This window comes from Mus musculus, chromosome 6 (genome assembly GCF_000001635.26).
Source record: "Mus musculus strain C57BL/6J chromosome 6, GRCm38.p6 C57BL/6J".
Classification (NCBI taxonomy): Eukaryota; Metazoa; Chordata; class Mammalia; order Rodentia; family Muridae; genus Mus; species Mus musculus.
The window spans coordinates 137702815-137722236 of record NC_000072.6 but is presented as its reverse complement, the minus strand read 5'-3'; the positions used below and the strand labels follow the sequence as shown (position 1 = coordinate 137722236).

The following is a 19422-nucleotide window of genomic DNA, read 5'->3' as shown; positions in this document are numbered from 1 at the left end:
AAAACATATTTATTTGTATTTTATGTGTACGAGTGTTTTGCCTGCATGTATGTCTGGGCGCCATGATATAGGTGCTATGCCACTGGAGCCAGAAGAGGGCATCAGATCCCCTGGAACCGGAGTTACAGACACTTGTGAACCCTTGTGTGGGTGCTGGGAACCAAACCCAGCTCCTCCTCAAGAGCAAGTGTTCAAATGTTCTCAACGACTGAGCCAGCTCTTCAGCCCCTAGTAATTTTAAAATAACTTTTCTGGCATATATATATGTATGTATATATGTATGCCAGAAAAGTTATTTTATATATATTCAATTATTACCCCTAAAAGCCCAAAGAAAAGCTGAAATCACTCATAATTTCCCACCTCTGATAACGTTTCTTAGAAATGGCTATAAAACTAGTTTTAAGTGGTTTTGTTTCCCCTTTATGTTTTTTTTGTTTGTTTGTTTGTTTTGTCCAAAGTCTCTCAGGCTCTACTGCTGGGTTAAGCACCCAACTCCAGTTGTGGTAAACGCATGTAACCTCTCTCCAATCCCACACTTCTCCTGAGGGCGATTGTATTGTTTAGATTTATATTGTCATTGTGAATGATTTTTTTGCTTTTTTGGTTTTTTTGAGACAGGGTTCCTCTGTCCTGGCTGTCCTGGACTTGCTTTGTAGAGCAGGCTGGCCTTGAACTCACAGAGATCCACCTGCCTCTGCCTCCCAAGTGCTGGAACTAAAGTTGTGTGCCACCACATCCAACATATTGTGAATGGTTTAAAAGTAAGGGAAAAAAGGAGGGGGTGATCTTAAACTAAATTTCAACCTGCATTTAAGAACTGCTTCTGTCTAAATCAAAGTTTATTTTCTAAGTGGGGCTGTGGTGGTGCCTGCCATACATCACAGCACTGGAAAGGCAGAGACAAGAGGATCTCTGTGAGTTCGAGGCCAGCCTGGTCTATAGAGCAAGTTCCTAGACAGTCAAGGCCACACAGAGAAACCCTGTCTCGTAAAACAAAGAACAAACAAAAAAATTTATTTTCTTTTGTTGTGTTCAGAGTTCATGTTTAAGTGTTTTATTAGTATCTATTAATTATATGCATAATAACGTGTTCCCTTAAGACAATTTCATACATGAACAGACTGTGTTTCATACATTTGCATACCATGTTTCATACATGTGCATACCATGTTTCATATATGTGCATACAGTGTTTAATACATGTGCTCACAGTGTTTCATACATGAGCATACCGTGTTTCATATTTGTGCATACAGTGTTTCATACATGTGCACACAGTGGCTCATACATGAGCATACAGTGGTTCATACATGTGCATACAGTGTTTCATACATGAGCATACAGTGGTTCATACATGAATATACATTGTTTCTTTCATACATGAACATGCAGTGTTTCTTTCATACATGAGCATACAGTGTTTCTTTCATACATGAGCATACAGTGTTTCTTTCATACATAGCATACAATGTTTCATACATGAGCTGCAGTGGTTCATACATTAGCATACAGTGGCTCATACATGAACTACAGTTTTCATACATAAGCATACAGTGGTTCATACATGTGCATACAGTGGCTCATACATGAGCATACAGTGGTTCATACATGTGCATACAGTAGTTCATACATGTGCATACAGTGGTTCATGTATGAGCTGCAGTGGTTCATACATTAGCACACAGCAGCTCATACATGAACCACAGTTTTCATACATAAGCATACAGTGGTTCATATATGAGAATACAGTAGTTCATACATTAGCATACAGTGTTTCTTTCACATGAGCTATAGCTTTCATACATGAGCACACAGTGGTTCATATATGAGAATTCAGTGGTTCTTACATGAGCATACAATGTTTCTATCATATTTCCTCTCCCTGCACGATCTCTTGTTTGTTTCCCACTTCAGCTAATCCTTCCCACTTAGTCTCACTTCCACTTTTAAAATATGTTAAAATTTATTTATCTATGTCTCTGTGTGAGTGTATATGCATGCGTGTGCATACATGTGCATGCATGTGGAGGCCAGAAGGACTCCAGCGTCCTCCTCCACCACTCTCTGCCTACCCCTTTGAAGCCATCACTATCTTGAACCTAGAATGAATTAGCTTGGAAGCCATCAACCTCCAAAGACCCTACTGACTTCTACCCCTGAAGCCCTAGAGCTGTGGTGACAGGTGTTTGTGGGGACTCCCTGCTTTTTGTGAGGGTTCGGGGATCTGAATTTATGTCCCCATGATTGCAGAGCAAGTGTTATTAACCATTTAGCCGTCTTTTCCTGCCTGTCCCTTCTACACCCATCACGTTCTTGCTTACCCACATATCCCTGTTCCAGAATGTTAGTCATCTCTGTTCAAGCAGTCCTCCTATGGGCAGCCCTCATTGCTTCCACATGCAGTACCACTCTCTACATACATACCTCTGCATGAAGACATGGAAAAAAATAAAGTGAGAGAGCCAGAAGGGAAAAACTTACAAGGTAAGAAATGTGGTGTCAATGCTCACAGAATTAAGTGCCACTTCAGTTTTTAAAGCGTAACTAACTTAAGATCACACGTCAACATTCAACACGAATGCTGTTTGCATTCTAGTTCTAACAATTTCCTAATCTATCCAAACAAACAAACTTGAAAATTACACCATCGGTGCTATTAATTGCTGCATGGTATTAAAATGGCATGGGCTTAAAAAGAAGAGACCATAGATTTCCTTTAAAAACACACCAGTTCATTTATTAGCAAGACATTTGTGGAGCCCTGAGATGGACAAGAACATCAAGCCTGTCCTGCACCTGGGTGAGGGATTCAGAGAAATATACAACTATACAGGCTTGATAAGTCTGCTGGACGAGTACCGAGGCCTATGGGGTCGTGTTTTGGAGACCAAGGAGAGCACAACATAGAAAATCCTCTGCTTGTGTGGCACTTACATTTCACGATGGTAGACAGTGGGGGAAATTAAATAGGATGTATGGTCTGACATATAGTTGTAGGAGCCATAGAGAAGATAATGGCTCCGGGACCTCTTACTGATGTACTTACATTTCAGTGATGTCTTGAAGGAAATAAAGGGACAAGCCACAGAGTTCCATACATGGAGAACACTCCAGTGGCGATGATGGCATGATATCCAACGAGGTTTCATGGAGTGATCACAGAAGACACAGTTAGGAGAGCCAGGTCTTTATGACCCTCAGAAGAGCATGTGCTCTGACTGAGAGGAAGGGACCAACTGGAAGGTTGGGATCTAAGGATGGGGCAGTCTAACTAGATGGACATAGGAGGATGCTCAGGATCCACAGGAGAGGGAGAGGATGGGAAACTGGGTCAGTGTGACAGCAAAAGAGATGGCGAAAGGAAGTCGGCTTCTACCCACTGTCAAGGAGAGCTGGTGGAGCGGATGTCGCTATGAGAGTCAAGAGTTTTGTTTTATATTTAAGGGTGTGTGTGCATGTGTGCATGCGCATGTGTGTGTGTGTATGTGTGCGTGCGTGTGTGTGTGTGTGTGTATGTGTGCGTGCATGTGTGTGTGTGTCCGTGTATGTGTGTGTGTCTCTGTGTGTGTGTGTCTGTGTATGTGTAACCTGTATGCTGTCTTAGTTTGATTTTTATTGCTGTAGACCATGACGAGAAGCAACTTAGGGAAGGAAAGGGTTTATTTCACCTTTAACCTACAGTGCAACATGAAGGGAAGGCAGGGAAAGAACTCCACAGAGGAAGCTGAGGCAGGAACTGAAGGAGAGGCCAGGGAGGAGAGTTACTTACTCACTTGGTACTTCTGGTTTGATCAGTTTGCTGTCTTGTGTCTTGTGTCTTGTGTCCCAGGACCACCTGCTCAGGGATGGGCACCACCACAGTGGACTGGATACATTGACATCAATCTCAATTAAGAACACACCCCACAGGCTTGCCTACAGGCCAATCTGATGGCAGCCTCTTTTTCAGGTGAGGTTCCCTCTTCTCACATGACTCCAGCTTGAGTCAAGATGACAAGAACTAGCCAGAGCATATGTGTACATGTTTGTGCTTGTGTTCATGTTTGCATGTGTCTTATCCACACAAACATACGTGCATGTGTGCACATCAAGACCAGAAGTCAGTGTTAGGAGTTAACCTCAGTTAGTTTCCACCATACACACACACACACACACACACACACACACACACACACACACACACACACACACGCACGCATGCACATTGACTTGTTAAATTTATTTGCTAGTTTTGAACAAGTATATATAACACATTCTCATTGCTTTCCCTGTCCCCCGTTTTTATCTTCCTCCTATCCCTATCCATCCTCACTCTTCCCTACCAGTCTTTTTTTCAGATTGATCAATTTTCAACGCCTCGCTTATTCGCCGAGTTTAGCCACAGCCCTCCTTGAACCCTTGTGGATACACAGCTGAAGATAATGACTCTCTCCCTCTCAGAATAATCTCTCCATGGCCAAGAGTTAAGCAGCAAGGGGCAGGGCACCCTTCTTCCTCCTCCCCAGTCTGTACTGGCTGTTGATGTACCCATTCTTGTGAGGACCAAGGGCAGGCAACCACAACTGCTCTGAGACCTGTCGTAATATGCATGGCCCATTTGGAAGCTGGCGTTTTCCAGCCCTGCTTCCTATCTCTGGCTCTTTCATTCTCTCCGGTCCTTCTTGTACAATGTGACAACATTCAGATGGTCGTTAATGTACTCATTAGGGCTGAGCATTTTATTGTCACTTACTCTCAGTTCTTTGAACAGCCTTGAGTCTCCGCCATGACCATTTTGAACTGGAAGGGAAAGCTTTTTGTTGAAGCTGAGAATAGCATTTGTCTGTAGGTAGAAACATGATTATTTAGACGGCAGTTTGTTGCTATGTCAACTTGGCTAAATAACAGAAATAAGTTCCCCTTAGAGCCTGTGACCTCCCCAGCCATGGGTTTTTGACTAGGCATAGATTCCCTTGTACAGAGTGTTCCCCGAATTCTGTCAAAGAGTGATTGGTTACCCCCCATAGCAGTTAATCCACAAAGGCACATGTGTGAACATCTCTCCTGTCAGCTAAGTATTTACAGTCTGAGGGGTTTGCAGCCGGGTAAGATCATTGACGCCATTTCTTCCCACCCCCCAGCAGTCAGAACAGCACCTTGCAGCATAAAGAAAGCTAGCCAATGGGAGCTTCCTGCTCAGTTCCTGCCTGACTACTGTTTATCAATCAGTTATTGTGTCTTCAGCCTTCCGGGCGTTATCATTTAGTACTGCTGAGCAACCAAGGGGAGTGGCAAGAGGCTGAGTGATTTGAGGTGGAGGTGGGGGCTATGAGGGCTCACTGACTGACAACTCAGAAGGAGGTAGCCCCACCTGGCGCTGGGCTTGGTTTTGTCTTGTTTTTAATAGTCATGGCTTCTAAGGAGCAGCACTGTCTAGCCTTGCCAGGCATTGCTCCCTAAACTCTTTAATTATTTTACATTTATTTTGTGTTCCTGAATATGTGTGTGTGCAAGTGTGCTATAATTCATGTGTTGGGGTTTGCACGGGACAACCTGTGCAAACTCTTTGTTTTAATTGTATTTTTTTTAACTGAGTGGCAAGACAATAGATTTTCATATACCCCTTTCATACATTCATAAGGACCCTGTCCTCTGAGCTCAGGATCCTCAGGCCTCTACATTAAAGTTTGAGACAGGGCCCATCACTGTTTGAGACAGAGTTCAACAATTTGACCAGCCAGGCTGACCAACAAAGCCCAGGACCTGCCTGTATGCACCACCCCAGCACTGAGATCAAAGACACAGGCCATGTCCAGGGTTCAACACAGCTGTTGGCATTTGGACTCAGACCCTCTGCCTTAGGGCACTTAGTAGGCACTTTACCAACTGAACTGCCTTCCCAGTCCTCAAGATTTTTTTTTTTAAATGAGAAACCATGACTGGACTGTGGGGAGCAGGTGTGGCGGCAGTCCCAAAGGCGCCAGGGACTGCAGCTAAGTCATATGACTTGCACCTGACTTCCTCATATAAGACACAAACATCTTGAGTGCTGCGCAGGTGTACCAGGATACAGGTGAATCCAATTTGGTGGAGATATGCCCCTGCTGCCCTGATTAGCTGAAGCTGCGTGCCTGGTGAGGTGGCGTGGCCTGCTGTGCGTGGATGGGAACTGAGAGTATAAAAGAGTGAGAGGCCCGGGTTAGAGGGAGGATTATTATTCGAGAGAGGATTGTTATTATTGGGAGATATAAACGAGGGAGAGATACAAACAGGGGAGATATAAAAACAAGGGAGATATAAACAAGGGAGATATAAACAAGGGAGATATAGAGAAAGAAGAAATAGGACTGAATAAACGTGTGCAGAAGGATCCTGTAGCAGCGTCGTTCTTGCTGGCGAGTTGGGGGCGCGCTCGACACTGGACCCATGTAATTTCTTAAGCATCAAGGCTACAGGCTTATGGGAAAACCCTTGTCTTGATATATGTATGGTAGATCACGCCATTCATTGGTGGGAACGCCTGTAATCCTAAAACCTAAATGATAGCGTGACCTGCTTATGTGGTGATAGTCAAGCTGCCTTTACCAAAGGCCAAACATTTGGGGACCAAGTCGAGGCACCAGGTCACTCACCAGACATTAATATGTGTTTGGCAATAAGGCAGATGGAAGATCATGTCTGTGATCTAAATGCCTGTGGTGCAATGTCTTAGCTGTTCCCTGGTGAGCCACAAAGAACAGGGATTCGTGGGGAATTTGATATTCTCTTCCAGGTAGAGCCTACACTAGCTGTTTCAGTTAGGATTCCAGCAGTTACTCAAGGCTAGATGTGTGTAGCCAGACTGGTCAGTGGACGTGCTTAGCTGGGATAATGATGGTCAAGGAAGTGAGGTGGAGACACTCATACACAGTGGTCCTCGAACATCACAGATCTAAATTCTCAAAAGCCATTACTTAGTCAGTTCAACAAGGGACTTTGGGACATAACACTTTTATTGACATTCTCATAGCCAGGTCCTGGGAGCTGCCTAAGGGTTTAGGAGTGGGCTAGTGCATTCTATAAAAGAGAGGTGTGTGATGATGAATCTGTACCAAGTGAGACGGGTGCTTTTGATTGGGGTCGTTGGAAAGTGTAGGGAAGTAAGCTTCAATGACGATGTGGCAGTTGAATGTGGCAGTAACACTCAGGACCATACTCCACAAGCCAGCTTGGTGCCAGCCTCTCCATATACAGATATAAAGGACTTTATTCACTTCCTTCTGCCAATTCAGAGTAAGCAGATGAGCTAGTAGTTGAAAGAAATCCATCTAATTGTGAAACTCATTCTTACAGAGACATTTCACACTGGAAAAAAAAAAAAGATCTTTGGTTTATTGGCTGACTGTTTCTCTGACTTAAGTCTTTTGTGTTGTGTGTCAACCAAACAACTCTAACCATGAAATTGTAGCTCATCATATCATCCTCAAAATGTATGAATATAATAAAAACATTCAAACCCATGGGGGGGGGGGGAGACTCAGAGCTACGCAGGCTGCTAGGCAAGCTACATTGCAAATATGTTGGCTTGCTCTTCAAAGGAGTTTATTTATTTGTTTTATTTGAAATTGATATCATGAAGTAACTATATAGAGGTAGAGCCCAGACTCTAGGTTATCAGGCTAATAACAGCAAATCTGTCCACAGAGTCCACAAAAGATCTACAACCACTGGAAAATGAATGTGGGGATTGCAGACTGACAAGTGTTTCTTTGGAAAACAAGACAGACAACTTTCTAAAATATAACTTTATTTGGAATAAAATGCCAACTTAACATTGTTTGCTTTAGTATTTTATGAAATAATAAAGTTTGCAACCCTGAAGTGGGAGGCCCACGTGTTGATTAGCTGGTTTCAGCACTGGCCCTTAAGGCAGCAGTGTGTTGCATTTTCTGCAGCTATGCTGGGTTCAGAGTGAGGCTGCATCTGCCTTCCCTTGAATAGAGTGCTTTTCAGAGCTGTAAGTTTGGTTTCTCTCGTGGCCAAGAGTCATCCTTCCCAAAAACAAACAAACAAACAAAAAACCCTAATATTTTAAAGGACAATGCATAGTTTGCACTTCAGGAAATTGGTGTTAACTACAAACAGGCCACCTTAGCAGAAAGAAGATAAGCTGGGTCTTATTATCTATGTGAGCCACCCCACTGTTTGAACTATTTATTCTTAAAAGACATGCTGGGAACTTGTTATGTGCACACTCTATTACTTTCTACAAAAGCTGGAGAGAAAAATGACACACTGATCAACAGGGGCAGAGATTTGACCTCCAGTGAAGATGCTGCTATAGAAGTGTACACACACACACACTCATACACACATTCACACATACACTCACACACACATTCACACATACACACATACACTCACACACACATTCACACATACACACAATAATACACACAGACACATTAACACACACATACACGCACACATTCATACATTCACACATACACACACACTAATACACACATACACACAAACATAATGCACAGAAACACACTAATATATGCATATGTCAAAATATACTACACATTAACACACACAAGATAGGCACACACACATACACTCACACACACACTAACATACACATACACACACAGAGAACACATTTGTTCTTACAATATAGAAAATGAGATCATTTTGTCTATGATTGTTACACACCCAGAGACAGAGCACTGTTAGCCCAGGGAGAGACAGGCAGACAATTGCTGCTTAGAACTGAGGAGCCATATGGGCGTCTTTGGATTATGCGGATGATCCAGAATTAACCCACAGAGAGTGACTTGGTGCATTAGAACTCCTAGCAGATTGTGGATTTGAAAAGGCATTCCAAGAGGCAGGGCTTATCCATGAGGCCTTCCCCAACCTTACCGCTATCCAAAGGCTAAAGGCTTTGTCCCTGTCCTCTAGAGCCCAGGCCAGGCAAGGCCTTGTCAGTGTTTTAAGGAAGATAAGGTCACTGGAGCAGCATGCTTATGAGTTTGCTGTTTGGAATATTCCTCATTAGAAGGGAGGCTGTGGTGTGGTGATGGCCAAGACCACAGAGGGACCCCACAAAGGTCACAGCTGAGCTCACAGTTGACTGCGGGAAGCAATCTGCTAGGCTCTGAAGACTTCCCACCCCCACCCCAAACTCAGCCTCTAGAGGAACTACCCAGTGAAGCCACCCAGCTAAGCCTGCCCGGGCTGCAGATTTCTGGGCAAAATCAGATGTTTGCTCCTGCTTTTAAGGATGGGTTCTGTGAGGCTTTAGATAATGGCACACACAATGGCCTGAGAACTGTTGTTACAGAGCGCTGCTTTGGAAAATGGTCCTTTAATTCCAGGAAGCGGCAGCTGGTGACTACAAAGAGATGAAACACTTCCCATGAAGACTGCATCTGAATTTCGGTCTTTTGACAGTGTTAAAGTCGTGTTAAAGACTTTTTTTTTTTTTTGGCTGTGTTCTAAAACTTGTACATTGATATACATGATAATGAAAGCTCCCAGAAAAATCTGCCACAGTGAGATGATTATATAAGGGGGAAAAAAAACGTTGAGGAATACTTGCATCTGAGGACTGCAAAGAAGAGAAATCAGGAAAGCTGGCAGAAAGAACTGGCCTGAAATTGAGATCCCTACGGTGCAAGGGAAACAGTGCTTCAAGGAGGCCCTTGTTTGAGTCGAAAGACTATTTCTGTTATAAACTGAGAATTAAAAACACACAAACTGGCTGCAGTGGTACAAACTTGTAGCCCTAGATGCTCAGGACTCTGAGGCAGGACTCCCATAACCACACACATACACACACACACACACACACACACACACACACACAAATAGAGATGTCTAAATAATATGTGTTAGTAGGATAAAGTAGAAACTTTGTATGTGCATAACACAGAAGTAGCATACATACATTCTTCTTTTATATAAGTAGTTTCTAAATGTACTTGAGTGATAAGCTTTACACGTAGAAAGACAAGCCTGCTGGCACAATCCTTTAACGCACTCAGGAAGTAGATGCAAACCAGCTGGCTCTGAGTTTGAATCCAGCCTGGTCTACACAGCAAGTTCCAGGTCAGCCAGGTATATATAGTGAGACAGTGTATAAATTTTTTTAAACATATAATAGCATAGCATCAATATAGAAAAGATATTAGTAATTAGATTTGGGCATTTCGTGGTAGTCCAAAGACAGTGAAGACCTGCCATATTGATTAGAGTTATGCGCTAGAATACAGAGAGGATAGATGCTGGTGAATATTGACTGTTAACTTGACAGGGCCTAGAATTATTCAGGGGACAAATCCAGGGGGCTTTCCTCTTAGGGAATTTCTGCACTGGGGTCCTTTAGCTGGGAAAACACACTCTTTTCTAGCACGTTCCGCAAGGTGGGGGGTCCAAGATCGATAAAAAGGAGAAAGGAGATGGCTCAATGATTAAGAGCACTTTGCTCTTGCAGAGGCCTTGGGTTTGGTTGTCAGTACCTACTTCAGGCGCTCATAATTGCCTATATAGCTCTAGTTACAGAGGATCCTAACCCTTAGTAAGTGCACACACACATGTATGCACACACGCACGTATACACACACACACACACATACACACACACACACACACACACATACCCATGCACACACACTCACATACACAGTCATGCACATACATACTCGCACACATTCATGCAACACACACTTATGAGCATACACACATACACACTCATGTTCATATACTCATGCTACACACACTCATGCACATACACACTAACACATGTACACACACTCATGCATGAACACACTCACACATACACTCACACACTCACACACACAAGAGTTAGGGAATCTTTAAAGAGGAGAAAGCCAGCTGAGCACCAGTGTTGTTCTCTCTCTCTCTCTGCTTCGAGAGCGCTGGCACCACGTGACCAGATGCCTCGTGTGCTTGCTGCCGAGAGCCTTTCCACATCATGGTTGACTGTATTCTTAAATGATGAGCCGGAAATAAACCCTTTCTTAACTCTCTTTTGTCAGGCATTTTGTCAATGCGATGAGAAAAGTAACTAATATAGGTGTGTACATGAAATCCATCCCGGTAGCAACTGAAGATGAGGGTCTTCAGTTCTTCAGCATTCAGAATTATCGAGCCAGAGGGAGGTGTTCTAATGAGGGGTCTTTGGAGGTCTGGTAGAGTCCTGGTTGGGTAATTAAAGGAATACTACTACTATCTACTACCACTACTACTACTAGTAGTAATAATAATTATATATATTTTAAAGCCTGGGAGACTGAAAGTAGAAATGTCACTTATCGTGTCCAAAGGTGATTCGAGCTGGCAAGAGATGCATAATGTCGAGGAGTCTTTAGTCTGTAAACTCAAATGTGTTTGCTCATAACTCTGTAGCTATGAAACTGATTTAACCAATACCAGACGAAATACTCCGACCTTTTTTGTTTTTACACAGCAACGTTTTATAATGACCCAAAACTTTCCATAGAATAACTCACCTCTCCATTTTAATTACGTCAGTAAGCATTTCTCAACTCGTCTGCCCACTCCTATCTTCCCATGTGTTTCAACTGCAGGAAAATAATCAGAAAACATTACTTTTCCACGTCTTACTGCCCCCCTGAGTGATCGGGTCTTCTCTAGATGTCAGAACTGGCCTCATTGTCCCTCATACAGACAGCCATGGACTGGGCTCCTAGCCCAGGATTTTTTTTTTTTTCTGCCAAAGGAGACTCCGCGTTATTGGCTGCTTCTCAGAAGATCTGCAGATGTTTCTGCTAAAGTGTTAGTCTCTTGAGTCAGAAGGCATCCAGTGGAGGCAGAATTAGTAATACATTCAATTTCTAAACCATAGCCTAACAGGAGAGAGAGAGAAAGCAAACGATTCCTAAGGGCATGGGGGGGGGGGGAAACTCCTTCAGTAATGACTTTTCCGTACAGTGTTTCCTTAATGTTAAATTCATACCTCTACAGAGATAGCCTGTCACAGTTTCAGCAAATGAAACAGCAATCTCACTTTGTGTTATTGTTTTGGTTTTTTTTTTTTTGCTTATGTTTTGTTTTGTTTTGTTTTGTTTTTAGAAAACTAATTGAATAATCTCTAAACCATAACTGTATAAATCATTCAGGTGACATCCTAATTATGTTGATTTAGCCATTTTGTTCTGATGATTCTAAGTTTTATCTCTCTCTGTTTCTGTGCATGTGTGTGTCTGTGTGTACATATGTGTATGTGTGTGTATGTGTGCGTGCATGTGACTGTATATATGTGTGTGTGTGTGTGTGTGTGTGTGTGTGTGTGTGTGTGTGTGTGTGTGTGTGTACTGGAAACCAGGAATCAATACTGGCATCCTCCTCCATTGCTTATTACCTTAGTTTTTGAGACAGTGTCTCTTGAGAAACCTGGAGCTTGGTGTGCAATCAGACTGCTTGTTCAGGAAGCCACTTAGGTCCACCTGTCTCTGCAGTGGGGTTCCAGATGTATGCTGCTGCATCCAGCTGTTTATACAGATGCCGGGGACCTATACTTAGGTCCTCATGCATATGCAGCAAACAATTTACCCACTGAGCTATGGTCAGTTTAGAGCACAAGGATTTTCTTTTAAACAGAGTAACAGAAGTCTGAGATTATCTGGTACCAACTATCAGAAGGGACTTTTGGTGTCTGCAAAATTTGTTGGCACTTACATGGCAAGAGGTCAGACTAATAGTGGGTTTTGTTGATACAATTGAATTTGTCTATTTGCTCATTTACTAAATAAACACGTTATCAGTGTTGATCTTTAAACACTAGACTCTGCAATGCTGCTCAGAGTTGCTCTTGAAAGACCCACAACGTGAGGGCTCCCCCACGTTCTGACTCAGGAGAGGCGACACCCCAAAATCACCAACGAGAAACGTTCTTGCTGCAAATTGCAAGAGGATTTTTATTCAAGAGCGCTCTCGGGCCCACGGTCATACACCACGCAGGGGTAGAGGACTATGGCGCCCTGAGTAGCTGAGAAAGGGGGTTTCTAAAGGAAAAAAAACACAACTCAAGGAGGTGGGAAGGGCGTTGTTGGAAAATACCAAAAATACCAGATAAGAATCACAAGGAAGTACAAAGTCACGGGTGTCACAAGGAATACCTGGTAATTGTTAACTCTCAAGACAGTTTCTAAGAGCCCCTAACAATAGCACATTTGCATTGCAGGTTCCAGCAATGGTCAGGGTGGGTCAGGGTGACTTTCTTTGAATGAATATTCTTTGAACCCAGGAAGCCGGTGGGTGGAGGAAGGAATGTTGCTATCTGTTTAATGATTAGCATACCTTGGAGCATTGAGTTTACTACTCTTTCACTCTCACAGTGGTTGGTGAGGGCTGAATGGTATGTCATTCAGCATACCAAAAGGAGAAAGGAAGGAAGGAAGGAAAGAAGGGAGGGAGGGAGGGAGGGAGGGAGGGAGGGAGGGAGGGAGGGAGGGAGGGAGGGAGAGAGAGAGAGAGATGGAGAGAGAAAGAAAGAAAGGAAGGAAGGAAGGAAGGAAGGAAGGAAGAAAGAAAGAAAGAAAGAAAGAAAGAAAGAAAGAAAGAAAGAAAGAAAGAAAGAAAGGGAAAGAAAAGAAAGGAAAGGAAAGGAAGAGGAGAGAAGAGAAAGGAAAGGAAAAGAAAAGAAAAAAGAGAAGAAAAGAGAAGAGAAGAGAAGAGAAGAGAAGAGAAGAGAAGAGAAGAGAAGAGAAGAGAAGGGTGGCTTTTGTAACCTGAGACTTTGCATTGCACCCTGGGTCACTACCTCAATGTCATATGTTTATTGGAGGGTAAATATAATCACCCACTAGAATTTCTTATAACCAGTCCAACGTTTCAACCTAAAATTAGTAATGAGGAACATGTTCACTTTAATATATACTATAAGCTATAACCTACTAGAATTATTTTCTAATTTATGATCAAGTTCTACTATTTAACAGGGCTTGAAAACTACGATTTACATCGAACATTGGCTCTGATTGTACAGAATGGCAGAGGCAGCACTGACCCTTTTTAGACTGCTCCTGTGTTAACCTGGGTGCGGGGAGAAGTGGTCACCGAGACAGCAGCAAGCAATTGTGTGGGTGGTGTGGAATCACTGTGTTCTAAAAGATGGGGGAGGGTCCAGAAGCAGGGAAAACTATGACCCAAGTCTGATCTCTGGTAGAGGAGGAGGTAGAGAAGGAAGGTTGCTTGGAAACCTTTCAGACTGTAGAACCCTCCATGGGAGGTTCAGCAGGGACAGGGGAGCATCAAGGAGCCAAAGCTGAGCAAGAAAGCACTTTGCAGCAGCAGCCAGCCACGACAGCTGGTCGTTGGCAAGAAGCTGGAGGGTGCATTACCTGTAGTGTGCATTGCCTATAAGGTGTGTAGCCTGTAGTGTGCATAGCCTGTAGTGTGCATTGCCTGTAGTGTGCATTGTCTGTAGTGTGCATTGCCTATAAGGTGTGTAGCCTGTAGTGTGCATTGCCTATAAGGTGTGTAGCCTGTAGTGTGCATTGCCTGTAGTGTGCATTGTCTGTAGTGTGCATAGCCTGTAGTGTGCATTGCCTATAAGGTGTGTAGCCTGTAGTGTGCATGATGTGAGTTTGTACCTCATGTCACTGCTCCAGACTTTCCATTCATAACTTGCCTTGGACTTCAAAGTGTGCTGGGCACATTCCAATGGCTGCTACAGCCACATCATCAATGCCTCCCAGCCTGCCACTTTCTGATGTCTGCTCCTGAGCTTAGAGTCCGGTATGAGCACCTGCTCACCCCTCAGCTGGGAGTCACTCCTGAGAGGACGGTCTCCTCCTGGCCATTCTCCCAATACAAGCCCTCAGTTTCCTTCTTCCCCATTGCCTTCCAGAGCCAATAACTAACAAATTCTATTGATCAGCCACTCTCTTTCCTGCTGCTCTTCCATGGGATTTCAGGGTTACCGCTCTGGTTTGCACCCCCACACCTCTACGGCACATCCACACTGCTGGCCTCTCCACAGACATGCCCCTGCATCCCTACCTCTCTAATCCACTTAAAACGTTATTGCCAAGTTCATCTGTCTGGAAGGGTGGTTCTGGTTATATTATTTCTGTTCTTTAAAAAAATCCTTCAGTAGTTCTTTTTTTTTTATTTATTTAAACGAAATAAACTCTCATACTGTTCTATAGTCAAGGACCTTCATGGCCTGATGCTAAGGAAGCTTTTCAATTTTACCTCTCAAGATTCTTTTTAGACACATCGTAGCCCCCTGAGTTAAAGCAGCTACACAATTATGCTCGGAACTTCCATACCTTTATGAAATTGCCTCAGGATTTGCCTACTTTTAAAGCCTTCAGGTAATGCTGTTTAACCCAGCCACCCAAGACTCAAGTGTTACTTGGGAGCTTTCCCCAAATCTCTTAGCTGGAAATTTTCTATTAGAGGATATTTGCTAGTCTATAAGATACTGTTTTTAATGACATTTTTGTTATGGAAGCAGGGAGCACACATTTTCAAACATAGTGAAATTGGCTTTGTGTGGAGAGAAACTGTTGAGTCATGTAAAACCCAAGCACTGTAACCAGCAGGAAGACATAAACTTTGCATATGCAAAGCTTTGAAACCTTAGGCATGAAAAAGGATAAAATCGTAATTAGGGGAAGGAGGGATGGTGTTCTGTTGTCACCTAATGTTTGTTGTGACTCTTCCTGAGGAGACATGATCATCGAATGTCTCTTTGCCTCCGATAGGCATGGAAAACAGATCAAAGTAGCAATTCCATCTGAGTCCAGCTCTACAAACCAGTGAGCTTTCAGGCTTGCAAGGGTGTAGGGGAGGAGTTACGGGAGCACGGGTGAACCTCGAGTAGCAGCATCAGCAGCAGGTCTCATCTCAGCATTAGGATAACCTCACAGGAGCATCACGGGTGCCCCTTTCAGTAAAGTTTCCATCTCGTATATCCCCTCGCACTTCTGCCCCAAGCGGAAGTCATATGCAGCATCAGTGGTTGGGTTTGGAGGGAGCTCCTGAGACTCAGATCTGATCGCTCTCCTCTACTCAGTCTACAAGGGAAGGTTAAATCAGCTGGTCTGAGGAGAGTCCTCTGACAATAAGCCGATCTGCTGTTCTGAGCAGCATACCGAAATTCTGATCTGTAGCAGATATAGCAATCCTGCATAGTCACTAGGGACCGGAGATTGGGTAACACAGTAAAGCAAATGCTACTGTAGTGTCCCACAAAGGGCTTTAGATGCTAAGCCATGGTATAAACTATCTTGGCTGAGTTATTACAGAGAGCCAAAGTATACAGAGGAGCCATATTTTGTTAAGAACAAGCCTCTGGATGTGGTGCGGCATAGATGTTATCTCAGAACTTGGGAGACTGAGACGGGAAGAGCGAAAGTTCAAAGCCAGCTGATGATATGGTGACTCTGAGTCCAGCTTGGGTTACATAGTGAGACTACACCAAACAAACAAATATGTGCACGCACAAAGGACAAATTGTAAATCACAATAAATAGGTGGACAAAATTTAACTTTTACATGATGCTAATAGTTGCTGAAGAGTATGTCTGGCAAAAATCATTACGTAAACACATATATTATAAAGCTTACATATGATATATAGTCTGCCATATATAACTGTTCATATTAGCGATACAGTTAAGAATAAGGGTTCAAAAATAAACTAAACAACTTTGTGATATTCATATACTACATACATTTAAAATATTTTTGTTTTTATTTATGTATTTCCTAAGAAGAATAAGGACTAGAGATGTAGCTCATTAGGTAGAATGCTAGCTTAGCATTCATGGAATCCCAGGTTCCATCCCCAGCATTGTGTAAACTTGGGATGATGGCACCATCTGCCGTCTCAGTACACAGAGAGAAACAGGAAGGTCAGAAGTTCGAGGGCATCCTTGGCTACATAGTGAGTCTGAATTAGCTTGGGCTACAAGATAGCCTGTTTCAAAAGAAACAAGAAAAGAGGGAGTCAGGGAGATGGCTCAGCCCATGAAAGGTCTACTGCAAAACAACCTGGCTGTGAATTCTGCAGGCCAAGCACTGGTAGGGTAGACTGGCAGACCTCAGAGTCTGACGGCCAGCGGCATATCCGAATGGTATGCACTGGGGTCAATGAAAGACCCTGAATCCAAAAGTACAGTGGAAGATCAAGTAGATGACACAATGCAGATAAAGGTGTTTGCTGCCAAGCCCGATGGACCAAGTTCCATCCCCAAGACCTACATGGTAGAAAGAAAACGTGAATTCTCACAAGCCCCACTGGGTGGCATCTCCAGGGTAAGCATGGGAGCTGCTGTGGCTTCCTAGTAATCTACAAATGGGTGCGTGAGAGAAATAGGGTGGCTAGAACAGGCGATTGAGGTTGGTTGGACGGAGGGAGAAATGGCAGTGTGGGCTGAGCAAAGAGCGTATGGGAAAGCCATCACAGGGGGAGAAGAGCCTCCTGTAGACAGAAGAACACTGGGACACGAGCCGAGCAGGGTCTGCACGTATTAGAACGCTTCGCCTGTCATGCTGAAGAGCTTGGGATTTAATTTTAAGCTGTGGGAAACCACTCGAGGGAATAGAAAGATAAGGCTTGTATTTTAGACCATCATGCTGCAAGGAGGTGATTGGCTGGAGTGTGGAAGGAGATGTCTTGATGTGGGGGCAGGGAGAACAACGAGGAAGCTGTCCAGTTCAGTGTAACGGACAGGACCCCATTAGTGTTTGTCCGAAAGCCAAAGCAACAACAGGGAGGAAGGAGAGCGGGAGGGTGGTGAGGATCTGGTAAGTATCAGGAAACCGGAAGCCATGGGAGCCAGTGACTGACTTACCCGGTCGCAGGAAGGGCAGGCAGCGTAGGCACACTCTCACAGGCTCGCGCGCAGTTCCACACCGACAACCCCAGCACTCAGTAGCCGCAGCAAGCCGAGGAGTTCATGGCCTCGCTGAGCTACATAGAAAGCCAGAGCCCAGCCTTTCATTAAACAAGCTAACAAAACCAAATATGAGTTATGATAAACTAATAGCCAACACTAATCACTTGCTGGCCCCAAAATCTATTGCATAAAGCACATTTTCCTCCAAGAAGATAATAAGTAATTTTCATAGGACTCAAAATTCCAGAACACACTGCCTTACTCTACCTCTCATCAGCACACACTTACATAGATGGAGCAAGTCTCTTTATTCACTGTTAAAACCTATTTCTAATGGGGGAGGGGAGGGAGAACCCTCCTTCCTACACAAGGTATCCCCTGAGTCACCCAGAACTCCTCATCAGTTTCAATCAGGGGATCCTGGATCTTTTATTACTTTCAAAGTTACTTTTTAAAAGATTTTTTTTTAATGTACGTGTGTGTGTGTGTGTGTGTGTGTGTGTGTGTGTGTGTGTGTGCCTCATGTGTGCAGGCTGCATTGGATCCCCAGGAGCTGGATTAATAGGCAGTTGTGAGTCTTATGACTTAGAGGCTGGGGTCTGGAACTGGGTCATCTGGAAGAGTAGCCAGCCCGCTTAACCCCTGAGCCATCTTTCTGTAATTAACCGCAGTGTACTCGTCTCAGTCCTGATACCTGGGGTTGAGGACCCTGGGGATAGCAACATAGAGAACAGGCATGCATATGAGAGGGTTGGCGTGTCTGGTCATTAGCTCCACCCCTCCAAAGCATAAGGACACAAGTTTCACCCTTAGACCCCACGTAAAAAAGCGCAGATTTGTAATCCCACCTGGGGAGGTGGAGACAGGGAGATCGCTGGGCTCACAGGTCAAGCAAGAGATCCTGGCTCAGGAAAACAAGGTGGACAGAACTGAGAGAAACACCTGAGTGTCACCTCAGGTCTCCACACCCATCCATCACTGCCCCCTACATCGTCCCCCCTCCCCCAAACCATGCTGGTGTTGGCCTTGCTTTCCCTGAAATAATGGGGCTCCACCTCTGAGGTCAAACATCTCAGATAAAGATCTCGGGATCGTTAAAGAAGCAAGTCAGACACCCTAGAGAACCAGAGAAGTCACGCACCATGTACGCACAATGTAGTCACCCCAAACCCTGGAGCTGATGCTGGAATGATCTGTGGAAAAGGCCAAAATTTAAGTGTTTGGCCTCTCTCTGCAGAGATCCTCTTGACACATCCAATGACAAACAATCCAGGGCTGCCAAGGTTTCTGAGTCAGTCAGGAAGCAATTGTTGAAACCTTTCCCAGGGTCTCAGTATCTTTGAGTGTCAGTATGTGAAAGGACAGGAAGTTGGAGAAAGGGCAAGACTGTGGAATAGTATTCATGAAATACTGAATTTTTTTGTCACCTAAAAACCAAGACAGTAACTTCAATTTATTTCGCCCCTAAGACATACCTAGTGCTACTGATTTTTTAAAAAAAATTATTATAAATTCTTATAAATAACCAAAGAGAGTTTGCGACGTATGTTGATGATTA

General features: G+C 43.8%; 1 long non-coding RNA gene across 1 annotated transcript; it reads right to left on the bottom strand.

Annotated features, from left to right (window-relative positions):
* Positions 1-4806: 4806 nt before the first annotated feature.
* Gm38915 lies at positions 4807-19092 on the bottom strand. Its single transcript, XR_869522.1, has 4 exons — positions 19006-19092; positions 17820-17938; positions 11502-11573; positions 4807-4825 (listed from the first exon to the last, which is right to left on the bottom strand). It is a non-coding gene; the product is annotated as a predicted gene, 38915 (long non-coding RNA).
* Positions 19093-19422: the final 330 nt, after the last annotated feature.